Genomic DNA, 20,831 nt, shown 5'->3' with positions numbered 1-20,831 from the left:
AACGTTACGTATGTTACGCTGCTCTTTATACATCCTCACTCAGTTTCTAGTCGCTTCACCGCTTCCAGTTTCTTAGAGGAATCTAGTACGATACTGATCGCATTTGCAAACAAAGCGATCGAAACGACGTAACGCCCGGTAGTAAGGCCATACACCTAATGCACAGATAACGTGGTTACTATCTAAACTGACCAAAGCTACCACGAAAACTACCGTAGTCAACGTTTACTTACGATAGCCTACGGTAGTTACACAACTGTTGTCTTATCTGTGGTCATCAGCGCACAAATCGTTGTGAATCGGAAATTGCTTTAAACTCAGTTAAAAAGAGGACAGGCCGAGTTTGCAAATGGACAAATGAATTTCGACAGGTGTCTATTCATGAATGTAATAACATCACTAAAATCAATAGCAGTTATCTACAGAAAAAGTAACGTAGAATTTGGCTCTGAGCACTATGGGACTTAACATCTACGGTCATCAGTCCCCTAGAACTTAGAACTACTTAAACCTAACTAACCTAATGACATCACACAACACACAGTCATCACGAGGCAGAGAAAATCCCTGACCCCGGCGGGAATCGAACCCGGGAACCCGGGCGCGGGAAGCGAGAACGCTACCGCACGACCGCGAGCTGCGGACAGTAACGTAGACCCATCGAGCATGACAATTTATTGTAGTGTTTATGTGAAATAACTTCATGCAATAGGAGACTGAACATGGCTGGCTGATACGGGTACGTCATCCTTTGCTGTTTTATTTCTGTGCCAGACTTCATCAATCTTAGTGGCTGGCGAGTGGTGCCTTAACAGTCCGTCGGCATCCCTTGACTAGATGTTTCCAAAGAGTGAGAGCAACTGTTTAACACCGTCGGTATCGAGGTAGGTCACGGACAATATGCGGTCTCGCCTTATCTTGTTGAGAGGTAACATCACAGAGACCTCGAAAAAAAGGTCGTAGCAACTGGCCTTAACACGCTAAAAATGTAGCGCCTGCTGCCCAGTTTACGGTCTATCTATGGGAACAAGAAGTAATGGTGGTGTGTACCCAATGGCACCCCAAATCATCATGCACAGACTGACCAGTATGAGGACAAGAAATGTAATCTGGCATTGTTCGTTCCCCTCAGATAAAGAGATGTTTGGAGAAAAGAGAAGCAGCTATATGAGTATCAAGAGCTCAGATGGAAAACGTGTACTAAGCAAAGAAGGGCAATCAGAAAGATGGAAAGAGTATTTAAAGGGTCTGTACAATGGCAAGCAATACAATTGAAAGCGAAGAGGACATAGATGAGGATGAGATGGAAGATATGATACTGCTAGAAGAATTTGAACGATCACTGAAACAATGCCTCTGGAGTAGACAGCATCCCCTCCGAACTGTTGGTATCCCTAGAAGAGTTAGCTATGACTAAACTATTCCACACGATTTGCAAGGTATATCTGAGAGGAGATTCACGCTCGCACTTCAAGAGGAATGTAATAATTCCAAATCCAAAGAAAACAGGTGCTGACAGGTGCGGGTACTACCGAATTATCAGTTTAATAAGTCATGGTTGCGAAACACTGACACAGTTTATTTACACAAGAATGGAAAAACTGGTAGAAGCTGATCCCCGGGGAAGATCAGTTTGAGTTCTGGAGAAACGTTGGAACACAGAATGCAATAATGACCCTACGTCTCATTTTAAAAGATAGGTTAAGGAAAGACAAACCTACGTTTATGGCATATGTAGTCTTGGTGAAAAATTTGGCACTGTTGACTGGAATACACTCTTCCGATTTCTGAAGGTAGCACATGTAAAATACACTTACAACTTGTACAAACAACAGAAGGCAGTCATAAGGGTCAAGAGGCATGAAGGGGAAGCAGTAGTTGAGGATGGAGTAAGACAGGATTGCAGCCTATCTCAATTGTTACTCAATCTGTTTATTGAGCAATATGTAAAGGAAAGCAAGGATACACTTGGAAAGAGAATTAAAGATCAGGGAGATGAAATAAAAACTTCACGGTGTAATTCTTTTAGAGACAGATAAGGAGCTGGAAGAGCAATTGAATGGAATGACAGCATCTTGGGAGGAGGATACAAGTTCAAAATCAACAGAAGCACAAAGGGTAATGGAATGTTGTCGAATTAGATCATACGATGCTGAAGGAATCAGATTAGGAAGTGAGACACTAAAAGTATCAGATGAGTTTTCCTATTTGGGCAGTAAAATAATATGATGCCTAAAGTGGGGAGGATATGAAATGTAGAATAGCAATAGCAAGAAAAACGTTTCTGAAGCAGAGAAATTTAAGTGTTAGAAAGTCTTTTCTGAAGGCATTTATGTGCAGTGTAGTCTTGTGCGGCAGAGCACCGTGGAAGAAAAGCAGTCCATTCAAGAAGAGAGTAGAAGTTGCTGAAATGTGGCGCTGCAGATGATTGCTGAAGATTAGAGATTTGGTCGCGTAACTAATGAGGAGGCACCGAATCGAATTGGAGGTGATAAGAAATTTGTGGCCTAACTTGACGAAAAGAAGGGCCCGCCTGTTGAGAAACGTTATGAAACATCAAGTTATCATCAGTTTGGTACAGGATGGAAGTATGTGTGTGTGTGTGGGGGGGGGGGGGGGGGAGAGACCAGAGGGAGACCAAGACGAAGTACAGTACACAGGTTCAAACGGATGTGAGTTGCAGTAGGTATTTGGAGATGAAGTGGCTTGCGCACGATAAAGTAGCGGAGAGAGCTGCGTCAAAACAGTCTTAGGACTGAAAATCACAACAAAAAAGCAATCTTCTCACAAATAACCAACATGCGAATGTTACTTATATATAAAACGTAGATGGCATTACTCCTGTGTAATTCGTGCTAATCATTTGTGTATCCAAGCATGTAGTAGAAGTCATGCCGATCTGACGTTTGTTGCTCGCTGCCTTCTTGGTATTATAATTTTAATAGTCAGCAGTGAGTTTACGAACTTAACTGGCAGTGTCACATCTGAAATTTTTAATTTGGACAACTAGAACTGTTTGATAAGCCCGCGCAAAATGTACTATGCTAAATACAAATGTGAACAGAGTAGGGTCTTTGAAACGCTGCGAGGTGTGAGGGAAACCTGCCAAAAAGCCACACTTTCCTGTCAGAAAGACTGGTAATTAGTATGCATCACGTGGAGCCACGCGTCCTTGTGACACACAAAAACAGAGCACAGCAGATCCGCGCTTGTGCGATACGGAACGTTCTATTCTATTTCAGGTTTTCGCACTCTGACGCCCGCCGAGATCTATCCTTCCGATACCATTTCACTGCTTAACGCGTCATCTCGGTATCAAAACGCTGATTCAGGCCGGCCGTGTTTCTTTGAGACTAACAAGCGATCGGAGGGTGGCTTTGTTGGCACGGCCTTCAGCGGTTGCTCATCATGATCGGAAAATGCGTTGCCTGTCATTGAGGCGCGACTGTCGATGCGTCATTAAGTTGCACGGCTATTCAGCAGCGCGATCAGAGGTATGCTTTGAGCGCTATTGCGCAGTACAACCCGTTCTAATGAAGCTGTTGCAGAATGCTGTGTTAGCGTATGGACCTGTGTTCATACGGGGCCGAGTTGCATTTGTTCTCACAAATTACGAGGTGGATGAGGATGTACTGATGTTGTGCTAGATGCCGCGACTGTCATATTTTCGCTAAATGGAAACTCGCTCACTTTAGATAGTACCTTTCGTTTTCGTTACCAAAATATAACAACATATCCTGCTAATAATTCGCGTCCATGAAGCAAACTAAGCTCCATTTAAGAAATAGGTATTTTCCTGAATTTGCGAGACAGCGCTACTGACAAGAATTCTTCCAGAGGCAACAATTTCAACTCTAGATAGTCAATTATAAATATTTTAACATAGCAGAAAATAAAGCTAAAATACAATAATACACTAATGTTTTTCAGACCCATTAACTGTAGAAGCTTTCTTTTCGATTCACCGAAAGCGCATTCCCGGACTGGTGACCTATTAGCTACTAGGTATACTCGTTCGTGTAATCAAGGTTGCTAACGTAATGGTGGTAGTCGACCCCAGAATAACCGACTCGAATCCTGGTTTTGTACGAAATTTTCATCTTTAAAATGTCTCTAGCACTGGGAGCAGACTCGATGACCTATGACGTAGCACTCAGAATTCTAACGATGATGTTTCCCATGAACGTGAATAAAAAGGAACTTCTCAGATCTACACGACTGAAGCCCGATGGCACATGCCACGAGCATTTCAATTTTCATTTTTAGCCACACCTGTTTCGTATACTATAATCTGGTATCAGGATGGATGTCTGGCCATTTGAAAGTCAGTTTTATGAGTAGTAGCCACACAGAAAGTAAACTCGAAATATGTTATTGAAAAAAAATTCTGTAAAACAAAATATTGCAATAACTGACAGGCCAGGCGTAAGCGAACTGCAAATGAAAACTGGTTTGTCGTCGAAAAATATTAATGAAGCTTTATTATCTGGCATGTAATTCTTTTGTTAAGACATTTGCTATCTTGGCAGACAAGGTGATCAGTCCCTTCCTCGCAAGAAATCTCTAGGCCATGGGTTCCCAAACTTTTCGTCTGATGGAACACTTTGAGAGTCCTGGTACTTTGATGGAAAACCTTATTTATTTTGAAAGCTAATAAAATACGAAAATGGAGAAAAACTTTTTTATTCGGTGATTACTTCAATTCTGAGTCACAACTAATGACACAGAAATCATAATACATTTTTTCGAAATAATTAGTATCGTCAAAGGATTTTTCGCCGAACACTGATCCACATTTCGCAAAACAGTGTGGGAAAACCTTCTCTAGACCATCACTTAAATTACAACCTCACAAATTTTCACTCTCAATTTTGACCAACAATGTACATAAATGTCTTTCTTGCCGTCGGTACAATTGTCCACACACTACTGGATATCCGGTAGGTTCTTTTTGACATTTTGATTTTAAATGCCCACACATTTACATCTACAAATATACTCCGCAACTCATTGAGCAGTGATGGGTGACGAAAGTAGCAATCACTAATTGGCTGTACTCTTGCTGTACTCTTCAAGTTTTAGTACAAGCATTTACTTAGTTTGAACAAGCGGAACGTATTGTGTGTTGTCAGTGTGTCGAAGACCAAAAATAAGCTGCCACAAGTTTACACATGCACATGAATCGTAGGCTGCTTTCGTGACTGTCTGTTTCATTACTATTACTATTATTATTATTATTATTATTATTATTATTATTAACGTTTGGGTCCTACTGGAGCACGCAGTGTAGAACAAGGGATATTTTTACAGTTTTCTTTGCACCCACATTGCTTTCATTCCCTCAGAATTTTCTCTTTCCCGCTCGACACACCAAGCTCTTACACTCTTCTTCTTCTGCTTCTTCTTTTTTCTGCGAGGCCAACTGTCCAGTAGCTCATTTTCAGTAGTGAATTATCTGCCTAATTTTTTTTTTTTGTCTGGCACATGAAGTTGTGGTATTCCTCCTTCCTTAAAAACTTCGTTTACTACACCGATCCATTTTATTGTTTCAGTTTTAGCTTTACTGCGAGGTTCGTAGAATTCCACGACCTGTCTAGTTAATCTGTTTGGTTCCGTTCTTTTAATGTACCCATAGAATTTTAACATGCGTTTCTTTCATATCGATAAATGTTGGAATACTCTACAATTTCTTGATTTTTTTCTTTGTCTGTATGTTCCTTCTTCAGCATAATTTGGACCTAAATTTCCTGATTACTTTTCGTTCTCCCTTTTGGAATTCTTCAGTGTGTCTCTTCCTGTTTAAATTGAGTGTTTCAGCCCCGTGAAGACGCTCTGGCTTGATAACCGTGTTGTAATATCTCGATTCAATGCATTTTGAGATGTATTTTTTGTTAAAGGCGTATTTTGTAACCCATAACTTTAAAATGAGGGCAACCACAGTAGAAACTCCACATGTTGGATAAAAAGGCTTATGCTCAGGCTGCTACAAATCTTTATTGAAAAGTCACGACCGGCTTCGCAATCTTAAAATGCATCATTAAGTGATCTGTACGATGGAAGAATATCATATTTACTCTTCGGAATAACAAATTTTTTAAATTAAATGATCATAATCACATGAGGCCCCTAAACAATGTATACTTACGTTATCTTTTAAATCATTGTAATGTACAGGGAAAACGGTTATAGCCAAGTCCCATCGTTCATCGTCAAAGCAATAAAAATAAGTAGCTCACTGTAAAGCGGTGGTCAAAGTTAACATGATTGGGCCTGAAAAGCAACCTATAAAATAAGGGCATATCTCAGTGACTATGAAACACGGGAGGAATCGGAAAAACTGTAGGTGCTGTAAGCACATCCGAATATTATACAAAGACAAATAAACGTAACCTATCTTCCTGTAGGAACCACAGAGAAAGAATCAAGGCTGAACACATACCTTATCCGTGGACTGCTCAGGAGGTGACATGACATCAAACTGAGGTAAATTGGCAGAGCGCTGCTACGAGAGCGCGCGAAAATGGCGCATACGCAAAGGTTTAGAATGGCCGAGTCGTGTGTACCGACGGGAAGGATGGGAAGTGACTGCACCGTATTACTAAAGAAACCCCCCAACAAACAAGGGATAAATATACCGACATCCAAAGTCTATGCGTATAGAATATGCTTGTAGGAACCAATAAACAACATTTTAAGAAATTAAAATTAGCCAAAAGGCTTCTACGGCGTAAATTCGTCTGTGCGTTAAGTGTTTCATCAGGAAATTTTTTCAGTGACCGATAAATTTCCAGTTCTTCCAAAATATTGAGTGTAGTGCCTTTGCATCCTCGAAGTATCTGAAGACTGGACGGGAGATCTGTGAGTGAATTCCCAGTTTCCTGTAGATAGAAACTTGAGGCTGATATGAAGCCTTGGTTGTTAATGTGCTCCTTAAAGCATATCTCAAAATTTCTACCGATTTGATCGATATGCCTTGAACTACAGCTACCACATGTATTGCAGTATACACCTGGAGATTTATAACATTCAGATCTCGATTTTTCCTTGTGTCTGAACCTCTGGCCATTATTTCTAGGAATGAAGTATGCCGGAACTATGTATTAGAGATCAAATGTTTGCCAGTCCGGGAAACGTTACCATAGCAAGGTATTCTGTGATAAACCTTGTCGCCGGCCGCGGTGACCGATCGGTTCTAGGCGCTTCAGTCCGGAACCGCGCGACTGCTACGGTCGCAGGTTCGAATCCGGCCTCGGGCATGGATGTGTGTGATGTCCTTAGGTTAGTTAGGTTTAAGTAGTTCTGAGTTCTAGGGGACTGATGACATCAGATGTTAAGTCCCATAGTGCTCAGAGCCATTTGAACCATTTGATAAACCGTGTCATTACGGGAGTTATTGCGCACGGGGGCAAGGGTAATGGAACTCCAGCCCCAGAAGAATTATGATTGCAATTCTTGCTCTTTAAAATAGTAAATATGTAATTCTTCCGATGTACAGATCACCTGATGTTGCATTTTAAGATTGCGAAACCAGTTGTGACCTTTCACTGAAGAATTTTAACAGCCTGAGAGAAAGATTTTTATTTTACATGAGTATTTTGTAAGTTTGTATGCTGTTTCCAATTTGTGACAACCAATTTCGCAATGTCTTTTCCAGGCAAGTTTAGTGAATGGTTAAGCCTAAATATTTGAACTGAGAAGCTCTCTCGGTTTTCGTTTATTTACATGTGAGAAAATCGGTTGTCAAGTTGTTGCTAGACATGTTTAAGTTTTCATATGGTATTTGGAGCCCTACTCTTTCTGCTGTTTCTTTAAGAATCTATATTTGTTTATGTAGTTTTTGAAAATCCTTGTACAGAATCTCCAGATCGTCTACAAATGTTAAACAGTCTTCATATCGGTTCTTGCTAATTTGATTGGATCGTCAGTTTTGAATATAAACAAAAGCTCAACGTGTCCAATCACTACATTTAAAAGTCTTTATTTACCAATCGTTCGGGAGCTTTGCTCCATCTTCAGAGGCAATTATTGTGTTTAGCTTAGCAGTTTTGCTGGGAAACCAACCACGCTTAAATACCTGCACCCCTGTGCATATTCCTCGAGAGCACTGCATTTCAGCTGAACACATTCGCTGTAGAGGACTGCAGATATTTCAACATCGTTGGTTTCCCAAGAGCGATGCACCTGAGCTAAACAGCGGAACTGTCACTTGATGGAGCAAAGCCGCTGCAGCCGGCCGTGGTGGCCGAGCGGTTCTAGGCGCTTCAGTTCGGAACCGCGCGACTGCTACGGTCGCTGGTTCGAATCCTGCATCGGGCATGGATGTGTGTGATCTCCATAAGTTAGTTACGTTTAAGTATTTCTAAGTTCTAGGGGACTTTAGTCCCATAGTGCTCAGGGCCATTCGAACCAAAGCCGCCGCAACGCGTCATAAAAAAAAATCTTAAAATTTAGTGACTGGTTATGTCGTGTTTTTATCTGTATTTTGAGCAGTTACGGGCAGAGCTGCCGGTGACAGTGGCCTCGCGGCACCGTTCACACGTAAAGCGGACGATCCAGCTGCGCCATTCCGTGGAGATAGGTGAGAGATTTCAAATACGCTGCGATTGTGTGAGTAATACCGGGTGGTTATGACTAAACTTTCGCGACTTGAACCAACGTAGACGGGAAACTATTCACCGTATGGGAACCCAACTTTATAGGGATGATGTTCAGATTGTGCGCTACAGGATTTGCATTGTAAGTAATGTTAGTGTCATGATTTGCCGTTAGGCGCCGGTACTGGTATGGCGACGTAGGATTGAAACCCACGCATCAGTGTGCATTAAAGCTGTCAACATGGTCGAGCGGTTCTAGGTGCTTCCGTCCGGAACCACGCTGCTGCTACGGTCGCAGGTTTGAATCCTGCCTCGGGCATGGATGTGTGTGATGTCCTTAGGTTAGTTAGGTTTAAGTAGTTCTATGTCTAGGGGACTGATGCCCTCAGATGTTAAGTCCCATAGTGCTTAGAGCCATTTTTTTGAGCAATAGTGCCGCTAATCTTGGCGACTAATTGACGCATTACAGAAATACGAAGAGATCCTCTATCCGCACCGGGATTGAAGAACACGGTTTGGGAATTGCGCCTGAGAGAGCCCGAAGGCTAGTTGCGATACAAATTATTGAAGAAATTACTGTTGCCATGGCTTAGAAAGGTGGACGAAAAAAATGTGTGTGAATTCCTAAGGGACCAAACTGCTTAGGTCATTGGTCTCTAGACTTGCACACTACTTATACTAACTTATGCTAAGAACAACACACACCCCCATGCCCGAGGGAGGAGTCGAACCTCCGCGCAAAGCAGGGGGCCATCTGCAAGCAGTGCACGAGCTGTGTTATCACAGCTGAACATTCGACGGTCCATCGTTCGAAAAATGCTGCAAACAATTGTGAAATGAAACCTCTAATGCGGTCCAGGCTGTCGTAGATGCAGTTGGTCGTTAAATTGAGCATCGTTTCTAACCTGGAACGTAAACATGGTACGCAGTTAACAAATGTTACTCTCTTATGTTGTAATTAGAATGTTTTTCCTTCAACGGTTTATTCTTTATTTCTTTTCGGCATGTCCTTGCAAATGTTTCCACAATGTTTCGTTGATCTACGAGGACTCGTTTTTCATGGTGCCCCTGTCAAGTAGAGAAAGTGTAATTATAACCATCCTGTACATACTGTAGACGAATAATTACATGCTATAATATTGTCTAAATAAATAAACAAAAAACTTTGGAATCAAATCTCGAATATATATATATATATATATATGGATCCATGTGGTTTTGTGGTTTATACACTGCAATACTGGTACACCTGCATAATATCGAGTAGGGCCCCCGAGAGCACGCAGAAGTGCTGCAATAGGACGCAGCATGAACTCTACTAATATCTGAAGTAGTTCAAAATGGTTCAAATGGCTCTGAGCACTATGGGACTTAACATCTGAGGTCATCAGTCCCCTAGAACTTAGAACTACTTAAACCTAACTAACCTAAGGACATCACACACATCTATGCCCGAGGCAGGATTCGAACCTGCGACCGTAGCAGTCGCGCGGTTCCAGACTGAAGCGCCTTGAACCGCTCGGCCACACCGGCCATCTGAAGTAGTGCTGGAGGGAACTGACACCACGAATCCTGCTTGGCTGTCCATAAATCCGTAAGAGTACGAGTGGGTAGAGATCTCTTCTGAACAGCACGTTGGAAGGTATCCCAGATATTCTCAATAATGTTCATTTCTGGTGAGTTTGGTGGCCAGCGGAATTGTTTAAAATCGGGAGAGTGTTCCTGGAGACACTCTGTAGCAATTCTGGACGTTTGGGGTGTGCAATTGTCCTGCTGGAATTTCCCAAGTCCGTCGGAATGCAAAATGGACATGAATGGATTCAGGTGATCAGGCATGATGCTTAAGTACGTGTCACCTGTCACAGTCGTATGTAGACATGTAGACATATCAGGGGCCCATATCGCTACACCTGCACTCGCCTCCAACAACTTGAACAGTTCCCTGCTGACTTGCAGGATTCATGGATTTATGAGGCTGTCTCCATACGCGTACAAGTCCATCCGCTCGATACAATTTGAAAGGAGACTCGTCCGACCAGGCAACATGTTTCCAGTTATCAACAGGCCCAGGCGTGGGGTAAAGTTCCGTGTCGTGCAGTCACCAAGGGTACACGAGTGGGCCTCCGGCTCCGAAAGCCCATATCGATGATGTTTCGTAGAATGGTTCGCATCCTGACACTTGTTGATGGTGCAGCATTGAAGTAAGCAGCAATTTGCGGAAGGGTTGCACTTCTGTCACGTTGAACGCTTTTCTTCAGTCGTAGTTGGTTCTGTTCTTGCAGGATATTTTTCCGGCCGCAGCGATGTCGGAGATTTGATGTTTTACCGGATTCCTGATATTTACGGTACATTCGTGAAATGATAGTACGGAAAAATCTTCACCTCATCGCTACCTCGGAGACGCTATGTACCATTGCTCGTACGGCGACTTTAACACCACGTTCAAACTCACTTAAATCTTGATCACTTGCCGTTGTAACAGCAGTAACCGATCTAACAAATGCGCCAGGCACTTGTTGTCCTATATAGACGTTGCCGACTGCAGCGCCGTATTCTGCCTGTTTACAAATCTCTGTATTTGAATACGCATGCCTCGGTGTATGTGGTTTGTATTATGATCCGTAATCCGTTCCCTGTCCATTTCAGTAATAGTGTCTGTGTTGGTGGTTTACATACCCAAGTTATCGTTACTTTCTAATGGTAACGAACCACATCCAATTACCGGAGTGCAGCTGACCGACTTAACGCAGCATTGGTTTGTAGAGCAACTGCGAGCTGCCGAGACTGCAACTTACCAGGATGTATTTCGCAGTCTAACAGCACATATGGGAAGGTCGTGTTGCGTATTTACGCCTGGCAAACATACCACTCTTAAGCTTGGGCAGGCTTCGTCGTATCGCATCTAGTACTCACTACCGGTGGAAGAAGATATGCCAAAGCTGGAATAGGAGGTACTTGCAAAAGATGTTTTTGGTCGAAGGTTCTAGAGTGGCGTTCACTGTCACGTACGTTGACGAACGAATGAGACGATTCATCTTTCCACCGTCATTGTTGAAACGCTTATCGACGAAGTTACAATGACTGGGGATGGAAGCATCCGGTGGGAACGTTGGCACTGAGCTCGCTGCAGTGCACTACACATTAGTAGTAGGCAGTACCAATGCGGCGTTTCCTATATGTGTGGGGAAGGGCACAGAGTTATGGCACAAAGTAGCATCACAGTGTCCCAAGTTTTCACGCAATATGTGACAATGCTACAGTGTCCTCTTAGCCTCAGGAGGATAATGAAGGAGCTAATCGAAGGAAAAACCTACCTTAGAAGAAGGAAAAGTGATGAGTTGGCCCCACGCTTCGACAGTCATTACTTTCACATGAGACTCCTACATACCGATTTCCCAGTGCCGCCTCTGGCTGGTCATGTAAAAACTCCAATATCCATTCTGGACATACGGTTCTAGTCCTCGTCCATATACAAGTTTCGTTCGCATTTAAACGCATAACAGTGTTTAAAACGTTTTCGGGCTGTCAGGTTGCGTCTCGTTCTTAAAAATTTTCGACTAATCGGGTCGGAGTAACTTTTTATGTGGTGAAGGAGAAGGACAAATATTGCACTGAGCATGCAGTTGTCTACCTCCGATATTTAAGTGAAGAGAAACAGCCATTCTGCTGACTAAATCAGAAACAGGAATAACTGATTCCTACAGGCTGTTTGGTTAAAACAACTGACGAGCGGAAAACTTGATATTTGACCGGTACAGCAAAACTGCTTTTGGCTTTAACATTAAAATACGACAGAGGGAAAATGTTTCTGAAATTTGGTTTTCTTTGACCTGAAGTTGTTTCTCATGGAAGCGCAGCAAATATTGCCATTCCACCGACGCTCCGGCAGTGAATGAATTAGCGGACACGTGACTTTCATTGCATTGGGGCCACTGAATTTAGTTACAGACATGTGAGTACTGAATCTGCTTTCAATCTCCGTTTAATAGCTTTTGTATACGTATACGTAAGTTAGTTACTTCAGTTGGATTAGCGGAAGCTGGGCACTACTTAATATACTGCCCGAAAATGTAACCTCCATCAATGTCAGTGTACTTATATGTCGTGGAACGGGATTTTGGACCAGGTTCCCACATACTAATTTCAGGCGCAGGGGAGGAAACTGGACGCTCCACTGATTGATGATACTAAGAGAATAATTAGTTGTAATGGCGATATATTAAACTGTTTTTACTAAAACCATTTTTGGTAGTAACCAAATGTTGTTAGCTGATATTTAACTGATTATCTTCGCAAATAGAAATAACCATCCGCAATTTCAGAATAGACATTTCATCTCACACTGACAGAAGATATTCGTCGTGAAGGTCAACAATAAGAGGAAAAATTACACCAACATTAAAGACTGCTACGAGAAACGTCTCTATGGCTAGGAACAAGAAAAGCTGTTCTTGTATCTGCTGCAGGCGACGTTTTCGTTCCTCATCAGACGTGCAATTCTGCACAACGAAGCGTTCATACTATATTGCGAAGTATGGTTATAAGTGCACGATGTAGAAGGCGCATCAGGCTTGCGAGGTTCTCATCCAATAGTGTGGTGCTGCTCGACTATGAAGTAGCCACTTCGAAGCCTAATGAAGGAAACGATTTTTACTCTCAGTAATTGGCCAGCAAGTGGAGGAGAGGTGGTGGCATACAGTGTAATGAACAAACTGCGCTCCAAATTCCTACGAAAAATCCAGAGCTCTCCTGTGAGCCTCGAACAAGGTGGGCATACGATACTGTTAAGTGAAGAATGGACATGAAAAATCGTTCCAAGTGCCAAATGTCGGTTTTATTAGGAGAATCAAAAAACGATGTATCTCTTTTTGTACACAACTTATTTGTATAAAAAAAGAAGGTATTCTGATACCGCCAAGTTATGCTGCTCATCTCATCACTGCGAAAAATAATAAAGACAAAATAGAAAATAAGTAATTTATTAAAAACGCTGTAGACCCTTCAGGGTAGCCGAGAGCGCTAATGCGCTGCTTCCTGGACTCGGGTAGGCGCGCCGACCCCGGATCGAATTCGCCCGACGGATTAACGACGAGGGCCGGTGTGCCAGCCAGCCTCGAAGTGGTTTTTAGGCGGTTTTCCACATCCCACTAGGTGAATACCCTCCTGGTCCCCACGTTCCGCCTCAGTTACACGACTCACAGACTTTTTCAGACGTTCGCGCCATTTCATGGCTTACAGTCGATGCAGAGAGCTGGGTTACATTACTTATGTCGCGAGGGGTTGGGGCTGGTGGCAGGAAGGGCATCTGGCCACCCTCTGCAACTAACACTGCCACATCTGTAATAACAAGGCCGACCCCACGTGGAAGCGAAACAAAGGCTCAAGGAAAGAAAGAGAGAGAGAGAGAGATAATTAAGAGCCTGTAGGTGTCATACCAGAGTATTGCTGGTTCTAAATCCTTACCAGAAAGTTTAAGTTTCAGGTGTCATTAATGCTATGGCATAACGTTTCATTTGTAATAATACGGGTGCAGAAATACAGTAGTAATGATGAACACATTTCGGATGATCAGCCGAGTGGTGGTGTCGTCTTGTCACAACGTTTCGATAAGTTCCGTACCCATCATCTTCAAGCTTGAACATGATGGGTACGAAACTCATCGAAACGTTGCGACAAAACGACACCAATACTCGGCTGATCACCTAAGAAGATTTCTTCATTGGGAAAGACCGAGAAAGCCTGCAATCACATACGCAGTAGTAATGTTTTAATTAGTAGAACTGTAGTCAAGAAAACGTATTTCTCATATATTTTAAATTTTTCAGAAGAGAACTGCAAAAGCAAACTCAAGAAAAAATTCTCAGTATAGGCTCCTGTTTCTTACAAAACTCCATTCTTTGGATACGAGCTTACTGCAGAACTCCCTATATTGTTGAGAAAGAAATGCCAACATCGTCAACAGGTCTTTCTGTTTTGCATCTGATAAATGTGGCTGGTCTTTCACATGAAATACGGCATGGTATACATTATCCATGGTCTTTTCTCTTTTGAATACAGTGACTTTTTTTCATTCTTCTATTTCATAGTGAGAATTTTTATAACTATTTGAGACTGATGACTAAGAGGCACTTTGATCATGCTGCATCTGAAAAGGCCTCCACCTGTCCCTCTTATCTTCGAATATCATCAACATTAGAATCATCTGCAGCAACATCAGAATACATCGCACAAGAATTCGTCACGGTTACCAACACAACACAGAGACGCGTGTGACATATTACACTAACGACAGGAGAGTACGAATTGCCCCTCGCCGGATCGTTTCATATTGACAGAAATGATAATTAAATCAATACCCTGCGCTGCCGACAGGCGTTGATACACATCAAGGGGGACAGTTGAAAATGTGTGCCCCGACCGGGACTCGAACCCGGGATCTCTTGGTTACATGGCAGACACTCTATCCATCTGAGCCACAGACAGCACAGAGGACAGTGCGACTGCAGGGACTTATCCCTTGCACGCTTCCCTTGAGACCCACATTTCCAACTTCATGTCCGCATACTACATTCGTAATGCCCCTGCCCATTACACTCATTACTCACGGCAGACAATCTTACCAAGTCCCGTAAGAGTTCGGGCAATACGTGTGCATCTGCACAGATGAAGGTCAGTGGCCGGTTAGCGTTAACTATATGAAGATGGTATCTGTTCTTTCGGACAGGTCCGAAAGAACAGATACCATCTTCATATGATATTGATATGGTGTGTGGGGCACGACTAGGACTTAAACATATATAAACCTGAAGACGCAACTCTCAACCGTTTTTCGAGAAAATCGAGTTTGAAAATTTTAGGAGTGCTTGTATACTTTATATGGTCACTAGTATTCAAAGAATCCACATTCAAGCTAGTAAGTGCTTAGTTTCGTCAGAGTGAGGTCTCTGGAACGAATCTCTCCGTCGATACTTCCTTTTGTCTTCATTCCTACGTAATTCTAACAACAGATGTGTGTGGCACGCCACGAAATTGTGTGATTAGCAAGAACCGTTTATGAATGCAAACCATTTTGTTTCGCAATAGACGCACTGAAAGAACGATACACGAGCAAAAATTAGGCGTTCATTACATGTGCTGTATGCATCAGTAGTTATTGTTCAAATGTTCAAATATGTGAATTCCTAAGGGACCAAACTGCTGAGGTCATCGGTCCCTAGACTTACACACTACTTAAACTAACTTATGCTAAGAAACAACACACACACCCATGCCCGAGAGAAGACTCGAACCTCCGGCGGGAGGGGCCGCGCAATCCGTAATATGGCGCCTCAAACCGCGCGGCCACCCGGCGCGGCAGTAATTATTATTTCCAATGTTCCTAAGATAAGAATCATCCTGATTAGTGCAGTGCTCTGTAGTTACACATTATACGTGCCACAAATGTAGATACGGCAACATAAATAAAATGACTGTACTGATTTGAATGCAAGTTCTCTGGTATCATCTTTTTATTCCCAGTCTCCCTACCAATTTTTTTCTCCTTTTTCAGGATAAATATTATGAAAATAGTAAATTTGTTGTTGGTATTACGTGGGAATGAAAAAGTGAAAACAAAACAAAACGCAAGTACTAGCAGCGAGATTCGATCCAGAGATCTCGGGCTTATTAGGCCAAGCGCTTAGTCGCACAGCTGCTGTCCCCTTGAATACTAGCGACCATAAAAGGTATATAAGCATGCTTCAAATTTTCAAAGACGAGTTTCTCGAAAATGGTTGAGAGTTGGGTATTCCTTTTTATCCATGTTGACGTCCTTGATGTAGCCTACGCAACCTGCCAATATGAATCAAATTAGTGGGGGAAGTTCGTATAGTCCCTTTGTAAACAAAGAAGAGAGATTATGATTTTTTATAATGTGTTTGTATTATGTCAGTTTCTTGTCTGTCTGTATGGTACAAATTTTGCAGTTGATTTTAAACTAATTCCTGATGAGTTAGATACGAGGGTTTGAACATAGCTCAGTGTTGAATGACAATGCATTTTTGGTGTGGATGGGCTGCAGGTGAAAAAGTTAGGTAACGACTGACATGTCGGCTGCCCCGCAGGAACAGCGTCTCGTGGAGTAATATCGTAGTGCGTTCCACGCGGTGTGCGAGCGGTCAGGCACGGCTGAGCAGAGAGAGGGGAAAGAGGAAATGGACAGAGAGAGGGCGAGGAGGAAACTATGCAATATATGTGACATACAACTATATGGGTTTCGTTTTCGACAGGTCTCGTAGCAGACAAGGAAGTAGTGCGAAGGCCAAAGTAGGTCAAAAGCATCCAATTGCTAACTAGCGGAACGTGTGAAGCAGGCGGGAAGGTGGTGTGAGTTGTCACGTGAGAACGAGGGAACCGAGCGAACGCTGACTAAAAGCCGTTGCGCTCAAGCATTCCTTCTACTGTCTCCGTCACCGCTCGGTAATTAGCGCTTAGCTAGCAGTAAAGGGCCGATTTACGTGAACAAAAATACGCTACATTCGCCATGGTGTTTGAAGTAGGACTTTTCGCAGATCCTTTGCACGTTGGCACCTATAGTTCTATGTTCTTTGACCGAATATCTGTTCCTCAGTGAAGCTTAAAAACAGGTCGATAACGAAGTTGTTAAATCATTCTTCATTGTATAAATAAGACAAAAGTCCACCTTTTGCAACTGAAGGCTTTCTTTGTGTGTCCCAAACATGTTTCGACTACTCGTGCTAGGCATCTTCAGTAGTCTATAATACAAAAAAAAAAAAAATTGATTATACGCATTTTGATAGGAGATCTGTAGTGATTCTTGGCAGTTTATTTAAATTTTCTAACTGCATACAAATATAAGGTTCTGCTTTTTTTATAGTTGCATTCATTACATGTCTTTGCACGTATCAAAAAAAAGTTCAAATGTGTGAAATCTTATGGGGCTTAACTGCTACGGTCATCAGTAGCTAAGCTTACACACTACTTAACCTAAATTATCCTAAGAACAAACACGCACACCCATGCCCGAGGGAGGACTTTAACCCCCGCCGGGACTAGCCGTGCACGTATTCATGTGTTATTCTCTACATACTACATACACATAGTATAGGCTTCTTGCAAATGAAAAGTCACATTTAAACATTGCACTGCACATAACCTATACTGTAGCACACTCCACATGGTCCGGATAACATGCTTTATGGCTGGCTGAGGGATTATGCGCTGGCCGCGGTGGCCGTGCGGTTCTAGGCGCTGCAGTCCGGAACCGCGGGACTGCTACGGTCGCAGGTTCGAATCCTGCCTCGGGCATGGATGTGTGTGATGTCCTTAGGTTAGTTAGGTTTAAGTAGTTCTAAGTTCTAGGGGACTGATGACCTCAGATGTTAAGTCCCATAGTGCTCAGAGCCATTTGAACCATTTTTGAGGGATTATGGAAGTGAGAGTAGAGGGTCTTCGAACACTTGCGAACTCGGACCCTTGTGACTACTTACATTTGCGGTTTTACCTGTTCCGAAGGATTGGACAACCTTGTCTCCTCCTCCTCCCCCACCACCTGGTCCTTGGAATCACCCTGGACAGTGTCCAGAAGCTTTCGGTTTTACCTGCTCTGAAGTGATAACGCCACGCTGGTCGAAAAAAGGCCCGATGCTCGCTTTGCTTCCGTAGTTCATAGTATGACCAGCAGCATAGAAATCATTGCAACCACCAAGAGCAGGCCGTTTTCTCATTAGAGTGGTTACTTGTATCGTAAAGTGAAGGAATCTCAAGAAAATGTTGTTACGTGGGTTTACTTACGCCAAAATTCGGATCATTGCAAGGGAAGGAAGCATTCGAAAAACGGAGAAATGTTTAACGTATCAGAACATCTCTGTGGACCATCTGATGATTCAGAAGCCAGAGTATATGATGAAGAAGCCAGAGGAGAGGGCGAAGTAGAGGGCTGTAAAAGAAACTACGCAGTTATCCGAGACATCCGTTGATGAAGTGGTACATTTTTATAATAAAGGTTATGACTTTGTTACGGTTATGCCTAATGCAGAATCTATAAAAAGGATCTTGTGCCGTCAGCATAGTCCAGCGCGGAGTAACCAACAAGAACCCAAGAACTCTTATGGAACTGATCTTCATGAAAATCTCTTAAAATGGGAAATGGAAATAGTGTTTTTCTAGAAGACGATAGATCAGACGAGAAGAAAATCATTTTTAGGGGAAACAAACGGAAAGATTGAAAACGACCTCCGTTCTCCCTTATGGGTGAAACGTTTAAGATTTACAGTAAGCAGTTTGGAGAAATCTATACTATGTAGGTAGACTTGTGGGGCTCGAGTGACGAAACAAACATTCTTCCTGTTGTATTTGCATTGCTCACTAATAAGAAGAAAGACACATATGTTCGTCAGTTTCGTCGGATTAAATAAACATTTCCTCAGTGGCGTTCAAATGTTCAAATATGTGTGAATTCCTAAGGGACCGAACTGCTTAGGTCATCGGTCCCTAGACTTACACACTACTTAAACTAATTTATGCTAAGAACAACACACACACCCATGCCCCAGGGAGGACTCGAACATCCGGCGGGAGGGGCCGCGCAGTCCGTGACATGACGCCTCAAACCGCGCGGTCACTCCGCGCAGCGCTCAGTGGTGTCCTAGAGAACGCTTTTGAGGCTGCTACGACATCGGTCCTTCTTCAGGTTTTCCCCTCAAGTGAAATAGATGGATGTTATCTACATACGAAGAAGTGTTTATGGAGAAGATGTCAAGATTTCGGTCTAACTGAGGATTATCGCCAGTACGAAGATTTAAGACTTCACGTCAGTATGTATGCAACGCTGGTATTTGTAAGACGTGAGGACATAAGTAACGGATGGGTTGAGATTCATGCACAATCTTCTGATAGGCTCTCTCAACTTTTTGCCTACTTTGTGGACAACTGACTACAGAATGACGGTATCCTCATAGCAGTATGGAACCGAACGACACATGCTGTTGAAGGACGGTACAACAAATTTAATAATATTATTGAAAACCCTCACTCTAAAATGACCTGTTTTGTGTAGAGCTTGAAGAGGGAAGCGGAGCTCACAGACTGTATGTACATGAAGTTAGAGATGAATCTTGAAGGGAAAGAGTGGAAGAAGAACCATTTGAAACTTGATGAGAGGATAGAGAGAACCGTAAAAACCTATGAAGACACTGGCAACATTATGTCCTGTTTGAAAGCCATTGTCCATACTCAGAAACCAGACTAAAATATGTTAAAAAGTAATATATTACAAAATTATAAATATCACTAAGTCCTCGCAGGATTATTTTGTTAAAATTGTTAAGTATACTGAAGCAGCATTATCGGCGCTAATATTAAGTTATACAGGGCTATTACAAATGATCGAAGCGATTTCATAAAATCACTGTAGCTCCATTCACTGACATATGGTCACGACACACTACAGATGCGTAGAAAAACTCATAAAGTTTTGTTCGGCTGAAGCCGCTTTTCGGGTTTCTGCCGCCAGTACGCTCGAGAGCGCAGTGAGACAAAATGGCGACAGGAGCCGAGAAAGCGTATGTCGTGCTTAAAATGCACTCACATCAGTCAGTCATAACAGTGCAACGACACTTCAGGACGAAGTTCAACAAAGATCCACCAACTGCTAACTCCATTCGGCGATGGTATGCGCAGCGTAAAGCTTCTGGATGCCTCTGTAAGAGGAAATCAACGGGTCGGCCTGCAGTGAGCGAAGAAACGGTCGAACGCGTGCGGGCAAGTTTCACGCGTAACCCGCGGAAGTCGACGAATAAAGCAAGCAGGGAGCTAAACGTACCACAGCCGACGGTTTGGAAAATCTTACGGAAAAGGCTAAAGCAGAAGCCTTACCGTTTACAATTGCTACAAGCCCTGACACCCGATGACAAAGTCAAACGCTTTGAATTTTCGGCGCGGTTGCAACAGCTCATGGAAGAGGATGCGTTCAGTGCGAAACTTGTTTTCAGTGATGAAGCAACATTTTTTCTTAATGGTGAAGCGAACAGACACAATGTGCGAATCTGGGCGGTAGAGAACCCTCACGCATTCGTGCAGCAAATTCGCAATTCACCAAAAGTTAACGTGTTTTGTGCAATCTCACGGTTTAAAGTTTACGGCCCCTTTTTCTTCTGCGAAAAAAAAAAACGTTACAGGACCGTGTATCTGGACATGCTGGAAAATTGGCTCATGCCACAACTGGAGACCGACAGCGCC

The sequence above is a fragment of the Schistocerca piceifrons genome, chromosome X (assembly GCF_021461385.2).
Source record: "Schistocerca piceifrons isolate TAMUIC-IGC-003096 chromosome X, iqSchPice1.1, whole genome shotgun sequence".
NCBI classification, from domain to species: Eukaryota; Metazoa; Arthropoda; class Insecta; order Orthoptera; family Acrididae; genus Schistocerca; species Schistocerca piceifrons.
The sequence above is the reverse complement of the archived record's forward strand: the minus strand, read 5'-3'. Positions refer to the sequence as shown.